This window comes from Protopterus annectens, chromosome 1.part0, assembly GCF_019279795.1.
Source record: "Protopterus annectens isolate FY-2018-M chromosome 1.part0, PAN1.0, whole genome shotgun sequence".
Taxonomy (NCBI): Eukaryota; Metazoa; Chordata; order Ceratodontiformes; family Protopteridae; genus Protopterus; species Protopterus annectens.
Genome location: NC_056725.1, coordinates 951,085,750 through 951,107,316, shown reverse-complemented (window position 1 = coordinate 951,107,316; position 21,567 = coordinate 951,085,750). Strand labels below are relative to the sequence as shown.

Here is a 21,567-nt window from a genome sequence, read left to right as displayed (position 1 = left end):
GTGCCGGGATGTGGATAAAAGGTGATTAGCATATGTTCGGATCTGACCAACGAGGAGATAACCCCAGGTGTGGAACACCAATCACACATGTTGGTAATGACCAGGTCTATGATATTGTTGGCCCTGGTGGTGGTGTGGATAGGTTGATCCAGGCGATTGGAGGTTATGAATCCCAGAAAGCGTTGGCCTAATGTGTTGGTACATTAGTAGGTATGAGTATTGATAAAGGGTTTGTACCTGAAAGCTTTGCTATTAAACGGGTGTGTTTCAGCGTATTTTAGTGTTTGCTTATTTCTATCGTTGGCAGCTGGTTGGACAAATTAGTAGGTATCCCAGTTAATGGTGGGGTAGTGTGAGTCGCACATCAGTAGTGTCTGTTTGAACCCTACTTTCCAGTACACCAAGAAGTGAGGACCGTTATCTATGAGGTATGGTGTGGGATCTGTAGCAAGCTACAATTTGTATAGCAGTTATGGCCAGAGTTAGTTGCACTTGGATTACCTCTGATGCATTTTGCTAAGCAATCAGCCTGGAGGTGTGGATATCCTTGGGAAATATGGACACACCTCCGCCGTGGGTGTTCTGGTCCTGGTTACATGACTGAAAGGTGCGGTATGAGTAATAGCCTGGTAGTGCAGGGGTGCTCTCAGGAGCCTAGAAGCAGGTCCCAGTCACTGCACAGATATCGAAGTGGTCCATTACAAGGAGTGACTCGGGTGAGTGCATTTGATATGAAGACATCAAGCATTGAGTAGCATTACCCTCAGGTTTTAATTGCCTGTTCCTGTTATGGGGGTGAATATGTTATTTGAACTGTGCCTAAAACGGGCACTATAGGAGCAGCAAGAGCCTTAGCCATTATCCAGAATCCCAAGACCAACAGGTGCAGGCCATCTGTGCCAAAGCATCGTGTTTTGTCGACCATGTCATTTAAAGCAGACAGATACTGGATACCCTTGGAATGACACCAAAAACATAGCCAATTGTTGAAGTAAATCATTTTGTCCTTGTACTGCATTATTAGTCTGGACGATGGCAGAATGCTACTCAGGGCTAGGGCGATACCTGCCTGGGCTACAAGATCGGAGAGCTATAAAATGTCTCTTTACATGTAGTCCAGGAAGGTACATCTCAGGGCATTCACACTAACATAGAGAATGACACAGTCATATTGTACCTGTTGAAGAGTGACCTGAGTGCATAGGTTATGTTATGGATCCTGTTACCTGACAGGCAGCTGACAGTAACTATCACCTTGTGTAGCCTGCTGAGTGGGACATCAGTATGACTGCCTATTGAGTCACCTATGAGTAGTGTGTTGGGTATGTTATATCGCCCTATTGGCTGTGGTTGATGGGCACACTGAGTCTGTGAGCTATAAGTAATTGGTGTTGTGTTTTGGGATGGGGCTGCCTGCATTTCTGGAGTTCTCTGTTGCCTAGACAGAGTAGTATTGAGAGGCTCCACAAATGTTATAGTCTTACTATGTGTGGCCTGTGGTGGTGGAGATCTAGTGAGACTATGTGATGAGTGTGGTGTGGTGCAAACGTTTAACATCCCCACATGATTGTCAGGCTCAGTCTGGGTTGGAGAGAGCTTTACCTCCAGCATGGCTAGATATATGCATCACCCACAGGTTGTAGTGTTGTATGTTAGGAGGGGAGTATTGACTGTGTACACGAGACAATTTCTGTATTGCCTCATGATGCCCATATTCATCATATAGACAGGCGATAATGCTGGGAATTGACACTTGGACATGCCTGAATATTTAACTATTTCCCACTAGATATATGAGGAAAGTGTGTACAAGAGCTGTTTTACTCTAAGCAAGATGGAAATGTAAGTACAAACAGTGTTTACCTGTAGGTAATGAGGAGGATTGAGTGCTATAGTAATTAGTAGCTCATGAAGTGCTTACATGTTCTTAACAAGTGCTGAGTATGAATAAGCAATACAAATAACATAAACACACTGCCCCCCCCAAACAGGTACACAATCACATATCCATGAACACTACAGAGCCCCTGTAACCATAACTATGATGGCACAAGGTGCACTCAGGCTGCATGGGACCTGTCCACATCCCTGGTTGTATCATACACATATGGCAAAATAGTTTACTCTACAAATGTACATCATTTAAAACATAGCTTCATGTCAGTCTGTGAAAACACTGAATGGTACACACCAACAGTTATCACAACCCACAAACTGGAGACACCACTCATAATGGGAGTCACTGCACTACTACCCTGCTGAGTCTGGTCTGAAAGTCCATGAACCTTAATCAACGTATATGTTGTTAACAGTACAGATGTAGATGACAGTACAGATGATTTCTCACTGCATATCATACCTGTGACAGGTCATAGGACATCATCACCCATACTGTGTTCCACCTACACTCAGTATACTAGATGCACCTTTGTATGTCACAGGAGTGTTCTGCCAATGGACTGTTGACAGAACCAACACTACAAAAGGTGTCTGAGTAATATGTGCAAATCACATCAGTGGCAGCTACAGTAAAACAGGGTTAATTTGTTGTACTCCCCCACATTGTAGCCATTACCACACAGACAAATGGGAGGAATCTGCCTATGTAAGTATGTGAATGGCTATGACCTAGGAGCAATAGCTAACTCAGTGTTGTGGACAACATACAGAAGGGGCTTTGTGGGTGAGGTGTGTGACATATGTGCACAATTTGACAGCTGCATATTGCATTGTCATCACTAAGTTAATAACCCTGTACCTATGAACTACCACCTAGGCAGCGGTCAACATAATGGACACTGTGTGTAAGGGATGCTGCTGTGCAGTTTACCTCCCTGAGCTAGTGACGTCACCAAGCCTATTAGGTAGTCATAAGAGGCAACCCTAGTCATGACAGGGTGCCATCCATGAACATGGAGAGCATTGTACAGCCATACTCATCACTCAAGTGACCAATATTGGATCACATATCACCTTTAAGGGGTATTGGCCATGTTTGGATGGCCGACACCAGCCTTCACAATCCTTATCTCAACTATGTAGCATGATGCCTACCCTGCATAAAGACATGTCCAACACTGTGATGTTGGACATGCTACATGTACATATCCTGATCTGAAATACATACGTCATGGACATCCACCTTCCTAGTACAAGGATCGCCACATGCTGGACAGATCCTTGTGCCATACATGTTACATACTCCTGCCATGCTATGCAACCCTGTCCAGCAAAGCTGCACATTTCACTTCTGTCAGACATGGTGTGATGACCACATGGTAGATGTATCATTAACCGTGTGAATCAGTTATGTGGCACTGCTTCACCTGGCGCCAAAAACACAGCTGTCAGCTACAGCTAGGTAACCTCACCTAGGCTCATACATGGCCCAGGGCATACAGACTACTAGATGACCTTGGCCGTACATGCTATAGTTGATAACCATCCCTGCAAATACCATCAGACTAGCCAGTGTCCCATGTGTATCACATGTGCAACACAGGCGATACGTGGCAGGATGTTGAACTGCTGTACAGTGCTGTGTAGATGTATATAGCAAAACACATGCATGTAAAGGCTTCCATGTGCATGTGTGCATTGTCACAGGTCATGTCCGGTAAGGCAGTGTATGTGTTTATATGTGACATATACATAGCATCAAGGTCGACAGCATTAATGTGGACACATCCAGGCATATTGTGATAGGTAAAAACACCAGTACAGGCAAACAGGCATGCTCACATCAAGACAGCATCCACATGGAGTATGAGCAATGTAATCAGGTGACACACATATATGGTGATAATTGGGTGTCACATGGGTGTGACACAAACATGTCAGTGGTGTCAGTGTCATGATGATTTGCAAAGACAACTAGCTGCATCTCTGTGCATCTCTGAGATACTGTGACCTGTTTCCATCAATATGTCTTCCAGATATGCCGTGAGCAAGGCTCCCAGCCTATACCCACTTGGAGGATGAGGCCCTTATACCTTACCTCTAAGACAACTATGATGTCCTGTTTAGCCATATGCCACAGGATGCACAGCAGTGGGATGACCTGTGGCAGGAGCATCACAGGAGGGTTAATGATGTGGGTGGCCATAACTGCAAATACCAGCAGGTGTGCAGACACTGCACGGACCTGATCAGACATGCAAAACAGCATGCAAAAGCAATTGCCAGGGAACAAGGTGCAACAGGTGGTGGGCCACCAACCCAGTCTCCACTCACACGTATCGAGGAGCTACTGGCCAACCTGTGGACACCGTCAGAACAGCATCCACAAGCCTTAGCTGACATCGTGGAGGTGGGTGTCTCTCAACCACCGAGCCTGGAGTTGCCTGGTAAGTCACTACTGCACATATGACTATTATATCCGATATAGTTGCATGTGTCACTGTACAATATGTAATGTAACATCATATGCAAGGCATGTATACACACATGCAGCATACTATAGTATGCTACTCTGTGTATGCACACATGCGCATATTCCATAGTATATCCTATTGTACTGGCGAATGTGTTAACATGCACATTGCACCCTGTAGCTGTCATACAGGTGTGGATAATGATTATACTGCTGTGTCACCCCTATATCGGTACCTCTGGCATTCTGCTAAGACAGCAATCTGTTGCAGGTGAGACAGTTATAAGTATCAGGGATGTTAATGCACAGATCTATTCGCCATGTGGCCAGTTAACACATGTATACATAATGTATGGTCTGGTCACAATATACAGGTCGCATCTGCAATCCATCACACTGGCTACCCATGTGCAATATTTACAAACTAAGTGAAACATTGACATGAAAGCTCAGAAACTGTCATTGTTAGATGTGTGGACATCTGTGCATAAAATGGTGGAGGTGTTGTTCAATGTAGGAACATGTACTATACATCAGAACTGCACATGTGGGGTACACAAACAGTACTACACAGTGAGCTGGAGTATGGGCAGCCCGCAAGATTCACCATTGTGGATGATGCCCCTGCTATGAGCGCACACATTGTGATGTGCCATCTGACATGGCCATGACATGTAGTGGGCCGGCTGCAACATTGTCTCACTATCCCATAAAACATACCCCACATACCAAACATGCAACCCTTTGTCTGCATAACCCTGTGGACAGTGGAATATATGACATCTATGGGTGTATGTCATATGGAACAACACAGACATGTGAGATAGATGGCCATCACAACCGTTTGGCCAACACATGTTCACACATGGCCATGGAGGATGGCCAGTGACATGTAGCAACACACAGTAGATGTGATGTGATGTGTTTGTATGTACACTCTGTTGTACATTGGCTACACATGGTCCAACTATAGCCTTTGTTGAATGGTGATATTGCAGATGTGGAACACTGGACATCCTACAGGCCTGTGCACAGCTTGTGGAGGTGTAACATCATTCGACCACATAAGATGTGTTGAACATCATGACTGTGTCACAGCATGACAGTAGTCACCTATACAGCATCCACATACATACACAGATAACCACATCAGGCAACAGATACAGTACATTTCCCTTGCTGCTGTTGGACATCACTGTCAGCCATGCACCTCATGTGTGTGGTACACTAATGTCATGTGGGACATGGTGTATTGACAAGTCTGCCATGTGTGGACATGGTTGCCAGGCAGCTAAAATATGGTTGCAGATGTGCAGGGGTGTTATCCGTATGGCCTTCAGTGACCTGTGTCACACATTCCACATCATGGTTTAGTGTGTATACACCTCAGCAACGTGGGTCACAATCCACAGTATATATGTATTGTGAATGCACATAGTCATGGCTATGCACTGTGTCTGTAATTCACACTGTATAGCAATAGAGATGCCTCATGATTCCATGCAATGGCACTGTGTCTGTACTTCACACTGTATAGCAATATAGATGCCTCATAATACCCTTAAATGGTCATGCACATCTGCTGAATGTGCATTTTATCTGTAGGGTGGACAGACAACACTGCAATGTGACACCATTACCCCCACTGTATATGTGACAGGACACCATTGTGTTAAACATGTATGCATGTCAATGCACATGTCAGCAGATTACATGTCATACTACATGTTAATGTCAAGGTCATATGCCACACATCAGCCTTGTGTACTGTTAACCTGTGCTGGTCCACATGGTGTAACTCAGGAATGCATGCTTACTACCATGATTGTGTGAAATGCATGGCTTCTGCTATGATACATGCATGCTGTTGCATGCAACCCAGGGATGTATGATAACTGCCACTATTATTGTCTGAGCTGCATGCCATCTGCTGTATCACATGCATGTTGCATGCCTTCTGTCAAATCACATGCATGGTGTGTGTCTGTGTGTGTATATGTGTGTGTGTGTGTGTGTGTGTGTGTGTGTGTGTGTGTGTGTGTGTGTGTGTGTGTCTGTGTGTCTGTGTGTGTGTCTGTATTGTAATGTAGAGTCTTTGTTTGCCTTCACAGGTGATGTAGGTGTATTACCCTCCTGCGGTCCATCTGATGTTAGTGTCCCCACAGACTCTAGCAGTGATGATGAACATATGCTTGAGGCACAGGCAGGGTTGTCAGGGGCTGAATCTGTGCCATTGGTTGCCATTCCACCTATAACCCCCTCATCCCCACACACAGATCTCATGCCAACACATGCCGCATCACCAGTGGCCACAGAGGAAGGACAGTTAGCATGTAGTAGCTTGGAACAGGAAAGTGTGGTGGCTACGGGAGGTGTGTATTCACACCATGGTGTCAGGCAAATGACTGGAGATGGGCCACACGGGCATGTGCCCAGTGCTGCTCAGAGGAAGACCTCTGGCCGACATGCCCCTGCAGGACAGAGCACAGCAGCTGGTGTCACCAGACACATGTTTCAGACTGTAATGGCGGCACAGGCACTTGCTGAATGGCAGAACAGAAAAGGGCAGAGGCTTCAGAGGGCTGCTATCTGTTCTTTAAATGGCGAAATCCAGGCATTGGCAAATGCTCATCAGCAGATTGATGAGGTTTTGGACAGACGATTGGGTGACATGGTTGGAATCCTTGACCATGGCATGACAATCCGTGAGCATGAGCTGTCTGTCTGTGCTGGAACATCTGGTAGGAGTGAGGCTTAGGTCATGTGGATGTAGGCCAGCTACGTCACCTGGTGCAGGTCTATGTGAATGAGCTACCTCAAATGCCCACTCACATAGTGGTGGTAGCAGCAGCAGTGCAGCTGGTGCTACACTGTTCACACTAGGACACAGCAGGCCACCTGCACTTGGCCCTGGATGGTCCCAATGGGGACACGGTTCCAGTGGACATGTGTCATCAGACAGTACCCAATCTGCACATCTGCCTGGTAGTGCCTGTGCAACCCCTGGCAGGCACAGGTCACGTGGCCATGGTCAGACACTGTGAGCTGTAAAACCTGGTCTGTATAGTCTGGAGCTGTCAATAATACCCCTGTGTAGGCCAGACACATGGCAGAACTGTGTGCACACATATACACACACACACACTAGAAACATCTGTAGGGCACCACAACACTCACATGCATAACAACCATACATGGCCAGTTAGATCACAGGCCCTAACCCACACACATGATGTCATCCACTGGTGCAGCCTAGGCCACTGACAAACGTTATCACCCCGTGCATATGATGATGCCTGTGCCGTATCCCTGTCATCCACACCATCTGTGCAGGGACATGCTCATATGGTCTGATGCACAGGGTGAACAGAATAGGGAGATAAGTGTAGATTACAATTGTTGTGTACTATTGACACGCAGCAGACATACCATGTAGTACAGGTTTAGAACGCATTGTTTTCTGTTCACAGTATGTGTCTTGGTAACAACAGTAAGAGCATGTTGATAATGATGTCCTGTTTCCCTCTTTCAGGTCTAGTTACATGTGCCATTGAGTGCCAGTGTTTGCAGTTTCCCATGTGTAAATGTGGACTACTCACAGGTATGTATGGTAATACCAGCATGCTATTCATAACTTCAACCTCACTGTTAGAAAGGCTGACATTCCAAACATGTCTACACATCTACTGATCCAGGAGCATGGGAGCTGTGTACTAAGCTACAGTGGCTAGAGACGTGACATCCATACCGGGTGACATCACAGGTACAGTTACATGGGGCGGGGAGTTTACATAGCGGTCTAGCCTGATGACAAGGGTAGAGGCCAGTTGATAGCTTGAGGCCTCACTGTGTAGCAGTAATACACATTCACATTACAGGATGAGAACACACACACACACACACACACACACACACACACACACACACACACACACACACACACACACACACACGTATTCGCACACATGTATTCAGACACACAGTAACATGCCCACACTCACAGGGTCAACGACACTGTAACACACACACACTTTATAGTGTTGAGGTGAGGACCCCTGCCTATGTGGTAATCACCATTACAGTACTGTGCACCCACATGATGCGACACATAGAATACACATATACAGGTAGTCAGTAATGCTTACGATTGACGGCATCAACAGGGTAGTAGATTGCTTCACCTGGAGGGGTTAGGGGTCCTATCTGTTCACTATGGTAACATACATCCTCACTCCATGGACCAGACAGCCAGACATACATACACATACACAGTGGAGTCCACAAGTGAATGCACCTATGTCATGCACATACAGATAGCTCACGTGTGTGATACACACCCCACCCCTGCCTATGTCTTCCTTTTTACACTGCAACAGTATACAGGAGTATGAGTAACAATTGGGATGTATTCCCTACCATACGTGGCATATATGGACACACAAGCAAACACACATGGCAGTACTGTGAATCAAACACCTGCTATCTTAAAATACGTATGATAGAGATGCAGCAGTATTGCCCACATTACAATGTGTACCGATGCTATATTTGGCAATTGTGCTGATATATGCACATGGGAGGTCTTAAGTGTTACAGGTGTCAAGTGATTTACAGTCAGTGACACTCTGACCGCTGTGTAGTTTGTATGTCTTCCCCTTCAATTAACAGAAACATAGCTTAGTGTTTGCACATGTTATGGTAGGATGGCTTGTGACACACCTGTGAGCTGTCTTCAGCAAACATCCATCTGCAAAGATGGCCCACCACTTAGTTATGTCCACACATCCGTCCATACCTGATGTACATCTTACCGTACTGTCAGTATATCACCATATACAGTTGGCAATGATGGGGCTGCATTGCAACTGCATGTTGTAGTAAGACACACGTCACCTGCAAACATCAGCTACTGCACACGCATGGTAGCTGAATGCACACCACTACATGTACATGTGTGTAGGTCCTACATTTCTGTCATTTAGCCATGTTTGTATGCATTGCAATTGGTGGACATGTGTGATGACATACATGACACATGGACTGTTGTATGATATGATAGTTGTCATGGGCAACCAGTACAGAGGGAATGTTAACTCAGTCAACATTGTTATCACACCTTATGTACTGTTAGCATTCAACAGCCATGGACCTACCTTCCATATGCATGTGTGTAATTGTTGTAGCCACCTGTCTGCATGAAGGACAGCAACAGCTAAGCTATGTGCATATGTGTTGTGTGTGTGTGTGGCATGTACATATCCACGGCAGGTACATGTATGTCATATCCAAACATGAGGATGTTTATTGGTGTACAGCAACAGTAATCTGTTACTGCTGTATATGACCCAGGGCCCTTGTTATGTGTACAGCTGACCTGGTTACGAACAGTGGTATCATTGCATTGCATAACACATGATGCAACTGTGTCAGTACATGGGTAGTCTGCACAGTTGATGTAGAGCTAGGTACAGTCCACTGGTCGTGGGTCACATGGTGTTGTACTGATATATGTTCTACCATATGTACAGATGTGTTTTGCTGGTCCAAGGACATGGCGATGTCTGAGGGCTACATCCTAGAATGCGGCTTTTGACACTGTGATCTGCACCTGCCACATCTGTGATGCCTTTTGAGTGTGTACTGGTCAGTACATGTGAGTTGCCTTCATGTACATGGGGATACCACCACCTGGAGCGGTCCATAATGGTGTTATGGCCCACATGTCTGCATCTGAGGTTTGCAGTGGTAGTGCTATTGTGCACAACTGAGCCTTCAGCCAGGTGTTCCTCACTGCACAGATGTCAGTATTCCCCATTGTTGTATCTACATTGGGCAGCTGTGATTACGAACGCTACACATCTAGCACTGTTTAGCATACACATACAATGCAGTTGTCCTCTAGGTGTCAGGGTGTTAACCTGGTTTCAGGACATTCGTCTGTGAATAGCACTATATAGGCGAAGTAGCCATCCTGGTAGGACATCATCACGGGTGGTATTAGTGTACCAGGATTAGATTGGTACATCTAAGGTGACGGACAGCACCAGACGTTGTGTAGAAGACCGGTGTCAGATATATGTAGTGCAGCATTCCTGCTAACAATGACAACTATCGACACCGGAGTCCATTACAATGTGTTGTTCACATCTAACTGTAATAGCATGGCCACTGTGCCCTTCCGTGTTTAGAATCAGAGTGCATACAAAACAGCCCTGTGCTACTAAGTGTGTGAGCATGCCCAGAATAATGTTGTGTAGATGGACACATAGTGCATTCCAAATGGCCGTGTGCTACTAAGTGTTTGAGCATGCCCAGTGACACGTTGTGTCGGTTATGTGCGTCTATGTGTATGGGCATGGCCACTGTAACCCTGTATAGCTATAGTAGTCGTCCAGTCAACAGATGGCCATACCCCACTTCAGGATGTATTCCTACACTGAACACACTGGTTCACAGGTATGTACATCGTAACTGCTAGCATCCATGTCGATGTCTGCATTCCTAGAAGGTCATATTGACAGTCTTGAAAGGTGTAGTGTCTGTGGTACAGCTCATATCTATGTAGTATTATAATAGTGGTCCATAGATAGGCAGTTGTCCTGATCACACCACTGACGTGTGTTTGTCTCCGTCTGCCTGGGGACAGAAATATGCTTTTAGACTGCTCACACTCCATACAATCCCTATAGCCGTCTTTTCCATTGCTGATGATGTCACCCACCTAGAAGTACACCTCTGGGAGCAGTGTGTCTCAGTAATCTTAGTAGCATGTTCTGTAACTGTGTAATGCTGTAGTGTGATAAGGTAATTAGGTCTGTGTTCTAATCCCAGCCTTGCCAACTGTGTGTGTATCTGTCTGCCTGGGGACAGAAATATGCTTTTAGATTGCTCACACTCCATACTATCCCTATAGCCGTCTTTTCCATTGCTGATGATGTCATCCACCTAGAAGTATGCCTCTGGGAGTGCTGTTTCCCAGTAATCTCAGTAGTGTGTTCTGTAACTGCATAATGCTGTAGTGTGATAAGATAGTTAGGTCTGTGTTCTAATTCCAGCCATGCCAACTGTGTGCGTGTGTGTGTGTGTGTGTGTGTGTGTGTGTGTGTGTGTGTGTGTGTGTGTGTGTGTGTGTGTGTGTGTGTGTGTGTGTGTCTTCATCTACCTGGGGACAGATTAATGCTTTTAGACTGCTCACACTCCATACAATCCCTATCGCTGACTTTTCCATTGCTGATGATGTCACCCACCTAGAAGTACACCTCTGGGAGTATTGTGTCCCAGTAATCTTGGTAGCATGTTCTGTAACTATGTAATGCTGTAGTGTGATAGAATAGACAGGTAGGTGTTTTATTCCAAGGCATGACAGGTGTGTGTGTCTGGCAGTCATATTCGATGTGTTGGTGTCTGTGAGTGGCTAGTTCCAGGATGTGTTGAGGAGCATGTTTTGTTGTTTTCCTATATAGTGGCCATAAATGTCACAATTGGCCAAGAGACTGGGTTGGCAAGACATACACATACATTCGGCAATAAATCTGGTGAGAAATGTCAGCAGCCCTAATCTTACCCTTAATATAGTCTGAACCCGTGTGATGCACAGAAACACACTTGCCTTGATATTAACACCAGTACATAATGCAGAAGGCGCATGTGGTTTCCTTTTTATTCTTGTCTAATGCTTTAGTGTCACGTGGTCTGCTGTTGAGATATATATTCTATATCTACGTATGTGTGTGTATATGTATATCTGTGTGTGTGTGTGTGTGTGTGTGTGTGTGTGTGTGTGTGTGTGTGTGTGTGTGTGTGTGTGTGTGTATATATATATATATATATATATATATGTGTGTGTGTGTGTGTGTGTGTGTGTGTGTGGACATTAGCACACATAAATCTACATGATGGAATACATGTCCTACACTGTTGAATGTCTGTGCTGGATGATCTGCATGTGATAACCTCAGATGCATGTATATCTGCCATGGCTTAGTGGTAAAGCACATCATCTGTAGTGTGCAGGGTCCCTAGTTCGAGCCATGCAGACACAGTTTTTTTTGTTGCTGGGAAGAACAGGGGACATCGAATACAGTGATAGTAAGGCTCTTTTAACCAGCTGTGTGCGGATCTGCATGACAGTAAGCAGTGGTTATTTTTGGGGAGGCTCAGTATGGGTCATGTAACTATGCATTAGAAGACAATACTATACAAACAAGGTGGAAAATAGTGAATCCCGTTTATCCCCAGGGTGTGATGCAGATCCCAAGAGTGTATGTGTATAGATAGTCGGGTGCAGGACTCGAATATAGGTGAAAGCATGGGGGAGGGATGCAGGCATACTGTACGTAGATTGGAGCCCTGTGTCTCGGGATTGCTCCTGCCTTAGCACGCCTAAGCTAGGGGTGTGTCTATACCTGCCTAGTACAATTGTGAGGGACAACAGCAGTAGGAGAGTAGTCAAGGTGAACAAGCTGGGCAAACAGGTGATAATTATCAGCAGATTACTGGCCCAGCCCAGCACCGAACACTACGATAAAGTGAGCAAGCACCATACGCTCAGGTTTTTCCACACTCTACACCACCGGTGTATACATGCGGGGAAATTTTACAAAACAATTCAATGAAATGAGAAGGGCTGCAGCAGGCAACATAGACCAACATGTGCAGGAGGCCGAGGGTGGTGAGGATGTGAATGCTGCCGAACAACCCTCAGTGAGGAGACAGAGAAGACTGTACAGACCCAGGGTAACCTACCAGGGGCTACATGAGCTGGAGATAGTGGAGCACTATGGGGTGGACAGAGACCTTCTACAGCAGATTGTTGAGCTGTGCTGGCCACACCTGACACATCGAACAGGCCGAGGGAAACCCATCCCAGTGGATACCAAGGTATGTGTAGGCCTAGGTATACTAGCCACAGGTACCTCCCAAAGCACAACTGGGGATATCATGGGGACCTCACAGGCATCTGCATCCAGAGTATTACACCAGTTCCTGGATGCCTTGTCACCACATGCCAGTAAGCACATACATTTCCTCAACACATGTGAGGTGTTGACCAGCAATATGCATCTCTTCCACCAAATGGCAGACTACCCTGGGGTAGTGTGTGCTATAGCCTGCATGCACATATGCATCAAAGCACCACCCAGTGAGTGGGTAGGGCCTACATTAACCGCAGGGGCATCCCCTCCATCAACTGCAAGGTCGTATGCAATGCCCAGGGCATTATACTGAATGTGTGTGCTGGCTGCCCTGGAAGCTATGACAATTCCAATATATGGCATCTGATGCAGCTCTACCACAGCTTTGCCAATATGGACATCCCCTACGGTCACCTGGTGGGGGATGCTGGGTACCCACTGGAGCCGTGGCTGATGACACCCATCAGAAATGCACACACACCTGAAGAACTATGCCATAATGAGGCACATGCACAGGCAAGACATATAATTGAGTGTGTGTTTGGGATGCTCAGGTCATGGTTCTGGTGTCTGGACACATCCGGTGGAGCCTTGCAGTATTCACCAGCTACATGCACCCAAATTGTTATGGTATGGTCTATGCTACACAATATGATCCTGCGGAAACAGCTGCAGCAGGAACAGCATGGGGCAGGGCCAGACAGCCCCCCACCAATGCCAAGGCCTGTACAGGCACAGAGTGACTCAGAGGAGGAACTACCTGAGCTGGACACAGTAGGCAGAAGGAGGCATGCCCAGTATGACCTGGCCTTGGCAAAGAGGCAACGCATAGCATATGCACTGACACAGTAGGTACCCAGAGAATGTCACCCTCTCTGACTCGTACAGGCAGTAAAAGGGATGCCAAACATGATGCTACCTGTGCTCAGCCATGCATAGGAAGTGCACTGTGTGCATCCGACATAGGCAGCCTTCCAGCACCATCCCCAGGTCTGGCACACCCTCAAGGTAAGTCAATCAACCTACCAATTGGCAGTTGTATTAGAATGTGTTGTTACCTGTAGCTATGGTATGGATGTGAGCATGCAAGGGAATTTGGTGGCCGAATGTTAAGGCAGCGGACAGTAGACATCCATAGTGACATCTGTAGCACATATCGGGATCACCATATTAGCCAGTAGTATGCAGGGTGTCCTAACCCACTGCGGGTAATGGGCTGAGCATCATGTGTGTCCATACAGCCCACACAAGTCTCAACCAGCTGGACAGGTGTTGACCAACACAGACAAATGCTGTACAATGGCCTCTGAATATGCCCAATGGATGACCCCCCCCCCCCACATACACCAAAGACAGACTATAGCAGGCCAGGCAGTTGAATGTAGGTTGTGAAGGCTAGGACATTGAAAACTAATATGTTGGTAATTAAAGCTAAGATCTGGAGTACACTGGTATGCCTCTAGCCAGCACAATAGGTAGGTCTACACACTGAAATGGAGTACCTGACATACCAGTACAGGAGTAGCAAAAGTGTACAAGTGTCAGCTGTGCTCCCCTTCCAACGTACACATGTAACAGTCAGGTGCACCCCCCCCTCGGTGCTGTATAGGAATGTGGATACAGTCGGATGTCCCCACATGCTGTGCAGAAATGTAGCAACAGTCAATGCCACATGATCGATGGATACCCTGCAGACACAGCATGCCACCTGTCAGTGTACAACGCAGAGATTGGCACCACAGTACAGACAACCTGGACATGTAACACATGCGATACAGTTGACCATACTGGGCATGCTCAAACACATGAAGGTATGATGGCAATGTCAGTCGACAACATGCGGAATGGTCATACTGGGCATGCTCACACATGTAAACACAAGACGGCCAGGTCTGCAAGTACCAGTGGTCCGGACATATCTGCCGGTACATTGCTATACTGTTGGATGACTGTGCTGTATGGTATGTGTGTGGTACTATCTAGTCTCTGTATATTTGCCATGGTGTATTGGTAATTCACATTAGCTGTGTGCGCAGGGTGTTGCTACCATTACTTGCAAAGGACGATTATTTGTTTGTGGCCAGAACAAGGCCATTGGATACAGAGTGAGTAAGGCACATTGCAGCAGTTGGGAGCAGTTGTGCGTGGGATTACATGGCGTTAAGCACTGCTGACCTCTGGTTACAGCTTCTTACACTTGTTTAGACTCCAAATTTCTTTAACAGTGCAATACTCGCATACTGGTAGCCAAACACGCTTACATCCGCTCGCTCCCTCACTTGCACATGCACCGACATTGGTGCTTGCATTTGTCACTCATGTTGGGTGGGTTCGATCCCTTGTGATTCCTATTACATTGGACTACATGACTACAGTATCGGTATGGCTGACCATTAGGCGATGGCATGGCATTCGACTGTACGGAATTGGCGGCCTGTCCAGTGAGTTAATCATATTATATGTGTGATCCTCATACAATCTGCTCCAATCTGGCTGATACATTGGAACCGATACTCTGCAATGCAGACAAGTAAATGTGTTTTGAGAACCACAACATCCATCTGCCGGGTCATGCTACCGCATACCTATTGTAGGTCTGCCACCTTTTAAATTGGCCGAGGTGAGACTTTAGGACTAACACCTGTCCCACTTTGCGTGGGACAGTCCCTCCTTAGGCGTATGTGTCATATGAAAATAATCTAGACATAGCAAATGTCCTGATTACAGGACAATATTATATTCTACATTTCTCTAATAGTTGCCTGTAACAGTTATTGTATATGCACTTGCTCCTACAGTACTTATTACCTTGATACGGCACTCTTGTCATAGATAGTACCCCAAAAAGGCAACCCCCCAATTCTCGGTCACCCACATCCCCCGGAATCTTTTTTTAAAGTTTTTTGTCTATCCGTCTAGCATGTCGAGGGATCAGTTGCTAGTGTCCTCTCCTGCTCAGCTGGTGAACCTGGGAATATTGAGGCAATGTTACAATTGCCTCATGTACACAGACAACCCTCTCCTCCTCCCACAAAACACAAATACATGCGAGAGATGCAACTATACGGCCAAACTGGAGGCTGAGCTCTCAACATAGGACTGGCAAGACCAGTCAGGAGGAGAAGGTTACCACACACACTATAGACCCAGTCTCACATAGTACCATTACAACCTCAAATCATACACATAAACACACAAAGACATACTCGGAGGCTCTGATCAAAAATCTACCAAAACAGCAGAGGCCACCAAAGCAGACACCCAAACAACCACCACCTCAGAACACAACACCTGCAACACATAGACCTCACAGTCAGAGTGTCAAACAGTCACAGCCCTTAAGGCCAAACACAATGCCAGACACACTAGTCATTGGTGACTCCATAGTCAGACACACTGACGCCCTCACCAGACTGAGTAAGGAGAAGGTCACAGTAAGCTGTCTGTCGGGCGCTAGAATCCGCCACATAACGCAAGCACTCAGGTCTCTCAACAGCAGGTACAAATATGACTCAGTCATTGTCCACGCTGGTGTAAACGACCTGAGATGTACCTCCTTGGACTACATGAAAAGAGACATTGAGGAGCTCTCTGATTATGTAGCCCAGGCAGGTATGACCCTGACCTTGAGCAGTATCCTACCTTCACCAAGAATGATGCCACAATACAGAGATAAGATGATCAGCTTTAACAATTGGCTTAAACACTGGTGTCATTCAAAGGGGATCCAGTATCTGTCTGCCTGGGATGACATGCTGGACAAGCCACGCTGCTTCGCAAGGGACGGCTTGCACCTGTCACCCTGGGATTCCGGATATTGGCAAAGGCTCTTGCCACCCCATAGTGCCTTTTTAGGCAAGGCTCAAATTCTAAACCTACCACCCTAGAACACAAAAAGGAAAAAACTAAGGGTAATGCTGCTCAATGCCAGAAGTCTAAATCTCAAAATGCACGCACTCGAGGCCCTTCTCAGTATGGAGAACATCGATGTCTGTGCTGTGACAGAAACCTGGTTCAAGGCTCCTGAGAGCACCCCAGCGATATCAGGTTTTACCTCATATCATGCTCCGCCCCAAAATCCGGACAATACCAAGAAAGGAGGGGGGTATCCATATTCATCAAGGACACCCACACCTCAAGACTGGTGGCAACGCATGATGCATCGGAGACCATCCAGGTGCAATTAACCATAGGCAAGACTGCTCTGCAATTTGTAGCATGTTACAGGCCACCCTCACAAACTCAGGAACCTCACATGGCCTTCCTGAAAACACTAGAGGATAAATGTATCACCAAACACCATCATACTAGGTGACTTCAATTACCCTAATATAGACTGGGAACACTACTCAAGCCCAAACACCCTAGCCCAAAAGTTCCTGGAATTCATAAACTCAAATGCCATGGAACAACTAGTCACCATCCCACAAGAGGAGATAACATACTTGATCTCATCATCACGAACATGGGAGCACAATGTTCAACACCGAAGTGTACCGCTCACTGGTGAGATCAGATCACAAACTAATCTCACTGGAGGTCTTCATCCCACCCCCACCTGAAATAAAAAAGACCACAGTAAAGAACTTCTCAAAAGCCGACTTCACACTTCTAAAGACTAGTGTGGTCTCCTTTAAGGCCCGAGCGGAAAACAGTACTCAAGCCGCTGAATCACTTACAAATGCCTTCTACCAGCACCTGCAGGACTGCATGGATAAGGCAATCCCAAGCAAAACAAAGACTCTTTGTACCAAAGGCAAGCGTCCAGTCTGGTGGACCCAGCCATAAATAAACTCTACAACAAAAGGAGGAAGCTACTACAAGATAGAGCAAAATCCTTAAAAGGTAAGACACCCTTGATCACTATAAGTAAAAAACTAAGAGCTCTCATAAAATCATCCAAAGCAAATTTCGAGAGAAAAATAGCTAAAGACTCAAAAGACAATCATAAGGCCTTCTTTAGCTATGTTAGAAACCTAGGAGGAAACTCCCAGATATGCTCAGAACTAGTTCAAAATGATGTGAAGATTACTGATCCTACAGACATTGCCAACATACTGGCTGACAGGTTCAGTGCAAACTTCTCCTCCCCAAAGGAGAGATATCTATACCAAACGATTTCAGCCCCCAAACATCTCCAGCCCAAGTGAGAACTGCTCTCTCCAAAGCAAAAACACAGCATCCATGGGACCTGATGGTGTCCCCGGCTGTGTGCTCCACGAACTCAATGAGGAATTAAACCCACAGCTAGGACAGCTGTTTAATCAAAGTCTTACCTCTGGATACATTGCCCAGGAGTGGCGCACTGCAACTGTGGTCCCACTTCACAAAGGCGGTGCCTCCACCGACCCTGGAAATTACCGCCCATTAGCTTGACAAGCCTTATCTGCAAAGCCATGGAGAGGATCATAATGGACATCATAAATAAAGACATAGGGAATTTGCAGACTTTGGATCCAACCCAGTTTGGCTTTGTCAAAGGCAGATCATGCCTTTTAAACTTGGTTGACTTTTTGAAACAGTCACCAAAGCCATTGATGAGGAAAGGCAGTCCATACAGCCTACCTCGATCTGGCTAAGGCCTTGATACAATACCCCACTCGGGTATCATTGAAAAACTCATCAGCTTAAATGTTAACCCATACATCACAAGATGGGTTGCAAACTGGCTGAGTGACAGAACCCACAGGGTCAGAGTTGCTGGCGCCATGTCAGACTCAAAGCCTGTCACAAGTGGTGTCCCACAGGGCTCAGTCCTGGGCCCTCTTGTTTGGCATCTACTTTTCCGAGTAAAAGCAAACACAGGAGGGTTATGGCTGACAAAGTTTGCAGATGACTGCAAACTGGGCCATAGTAGAAAACACATCTGACACAGATATCCTTCAGAAGGGTCTCACAGAAACGGATAACTGGTGCCAGAGCCACGGCCTAAAGTTAAATGCCAAAATGCATAGTCATACCCTTCGAAAAACAAGGTTACCCCTAGCTACCAAATAGGTGGCAATCCACTGAGCACAGAAGAAGTTATCAGGGACCTGGGGACCCAGGTTGATAGTAGTCTGTCATTCGACACCCATGTAGCTAAAGTAGTTAGGAAGACCTTCTACATTGCCCACCTTATCATGAAGGGATTCTCATCTAGATCAAGGGAGGTCATAGTCTCCTTTTACTCATCACTCATCAGACCAATGATTGAGTACAATGCCCCATTCGAATGTATCTGACCCGACACTTGCAGCAGCTGGAGAGGCCACAAAAGTTCCTCACCAAAAGGATAAAGGGTCTCAAATATATGTCCTATGCTGCCCGACTGAAAGAACTCCAGCTCTATTCAGTCGCCACTTGCTCAGAGGTGACCTTTGCCTAACATACAAGGCCATGTCAAACCCAGATTTAATGAATATGCTTCACCTCAAAAATCTAGATCCATCAGAGCCACAAGGCGGAGACTTAAACCTCGACACGGCTATTAATAGGACGTGCTGGAGGGATAGATTCATCACCCAAAGACTCCCTATGCTGTGGAACAAAATCCCGGTACATGTGAGGCAGAGCACCTCGCTGGCCTTGTTCAAGAGAAATCTTGACCAATGGATGGGAGATCGCAGATATACCCCAGGGATTACCTCAGTGTCACTGCTCGACAGAGGCACAGCAAAATAATGGGTATAGTTCCCCATACTAAAGGGGTGGCGTAAGCCACAAAACGATGGGCTAGGCTTGTAAATGCCCTTGGGCAGATAGCCTAGTATGAACCTATGAACCTATGAACCTATATATGACACTTCGATATGTTATGTGAAGTAGCATAAGCAACTTGACTGCTGCTAGACTAAGCTTTTATTTGTGCTAATACATATAGTTCTGTACTATGTACAGCTGTAGGTATGTTCTCACCTGGTACGTCTGACGTTTCTACAGAGCAGTTCCAACTTTGGCCATTTGGAAAGGTGGCAGCCCTATAGGGCCTATTTGTAGAGATGTCAGATTTGGCAAGGAAACACATACCCATAGCCAGTAGAAAATAGACTACGTCACTGGTTTGCATAAGTAAAGGTTATTCTTGTAGCATTATAGTTGCTAATACTGTTTTATGCAACCACTACAGACAATATATGGATTATTTGGCCTAAATCACAGGCCATGTGCCATAATAACATTTATTTTGCAGGACACAACTGCCCAAAGGGGACTGTCCCTCGCAAAAGGTGAACAGGTGCTAACCCCAACCTATTATGCTATCATCTACCTAAGGTAGTCGTCAGAATATGCACTTTCCATCACTAGCAGACCTCACATATGAATGGGAGAGAATGAACACTGAATCAGGGACACTGCATAACACCCTCAGGGACACATTTGGATGATTGGTACTATTAACCTGACACATTGACAGTCCCAGAGCATATGTATTCATACACATTTGTTGAGGTACATGCGGTTTATAACTCATACATGTTGTCATTAGTCATTACATGTATTCCGCCACCTGTCCACCTAATTTCACTAGTTCTGGAAGGGTTTAGTTGGGACTGAGTTAGATTCTGATTCATAATCACGGACGACCATGATAGTCAGGTACAGTTCACTGATATAGTCCCTATGTGTTCCCCCAATGGTTTACAGACTATCCAGTAGATGTGCTCTTAAGGTTTGGGAGGTATGGGCATCTGCTATACCCACATAGGAATATTAATTACTTCCACGGGGTGGGGCTAATACATCTCTGCCAACCAACACCTGCACACTTAGGCCCATTATTGCAAACCATAATTCCCCTACCTGACACTCCTCTACAGCACTCACCCTTACTGTGAGCGCAGCTGTGGTATGAACACACCCCTACACACTGCCCACTCTCCCCGTCTTGGGACACATGTCATACGCTTTGTCAGCCCATGTGTTATCAGACTTGCACAACCTACTGTTCCATGTACAGCTACATCCTGGTCGCATCAATCATTATTGGGTTGCCTAAAATGGAAATTTTTGGTGTCCCAAAAGGGACCCCGTGATCCATGTTTAAAGTGTAGACCTTGCAGATCTCTCACACTGGTAGTTTCCTGCCGGTGGTCTGGAAAGCGGCGGTGTATTTACCTTTATTGCGTGTCTGTATGTCTCACCAGCCTAGCTGGGAGGGGGGGGGTGTGGGAGGTAGACGTTAGTTTATTGGACCTCCCACTAACATATGCCCGGTCTGAACATAAGTTACCCGTAATTGCTGTAACATAACCTAGATATGTACATGTGTATATCTACAGTAACATATATATATATATA

The 21,567-nt window shown here is 46.0% G+C and overlaps 1 protein-coding gene across 1 annotated transcript in view; it reads right to left on the bottom strand.

Annotated features, from left to right (window-relative positions):
• LOC122795950 (enoyl-[acyl-carrier-protein] reductase, mitochondrial-like) overlaps window positions 1–21,567 on the bottom strand; it is a 688,493-nt gene that overhangs the window by 84,411 nt on the left and 582,515 nt on the right. The window lies entirely within an intron of this gene.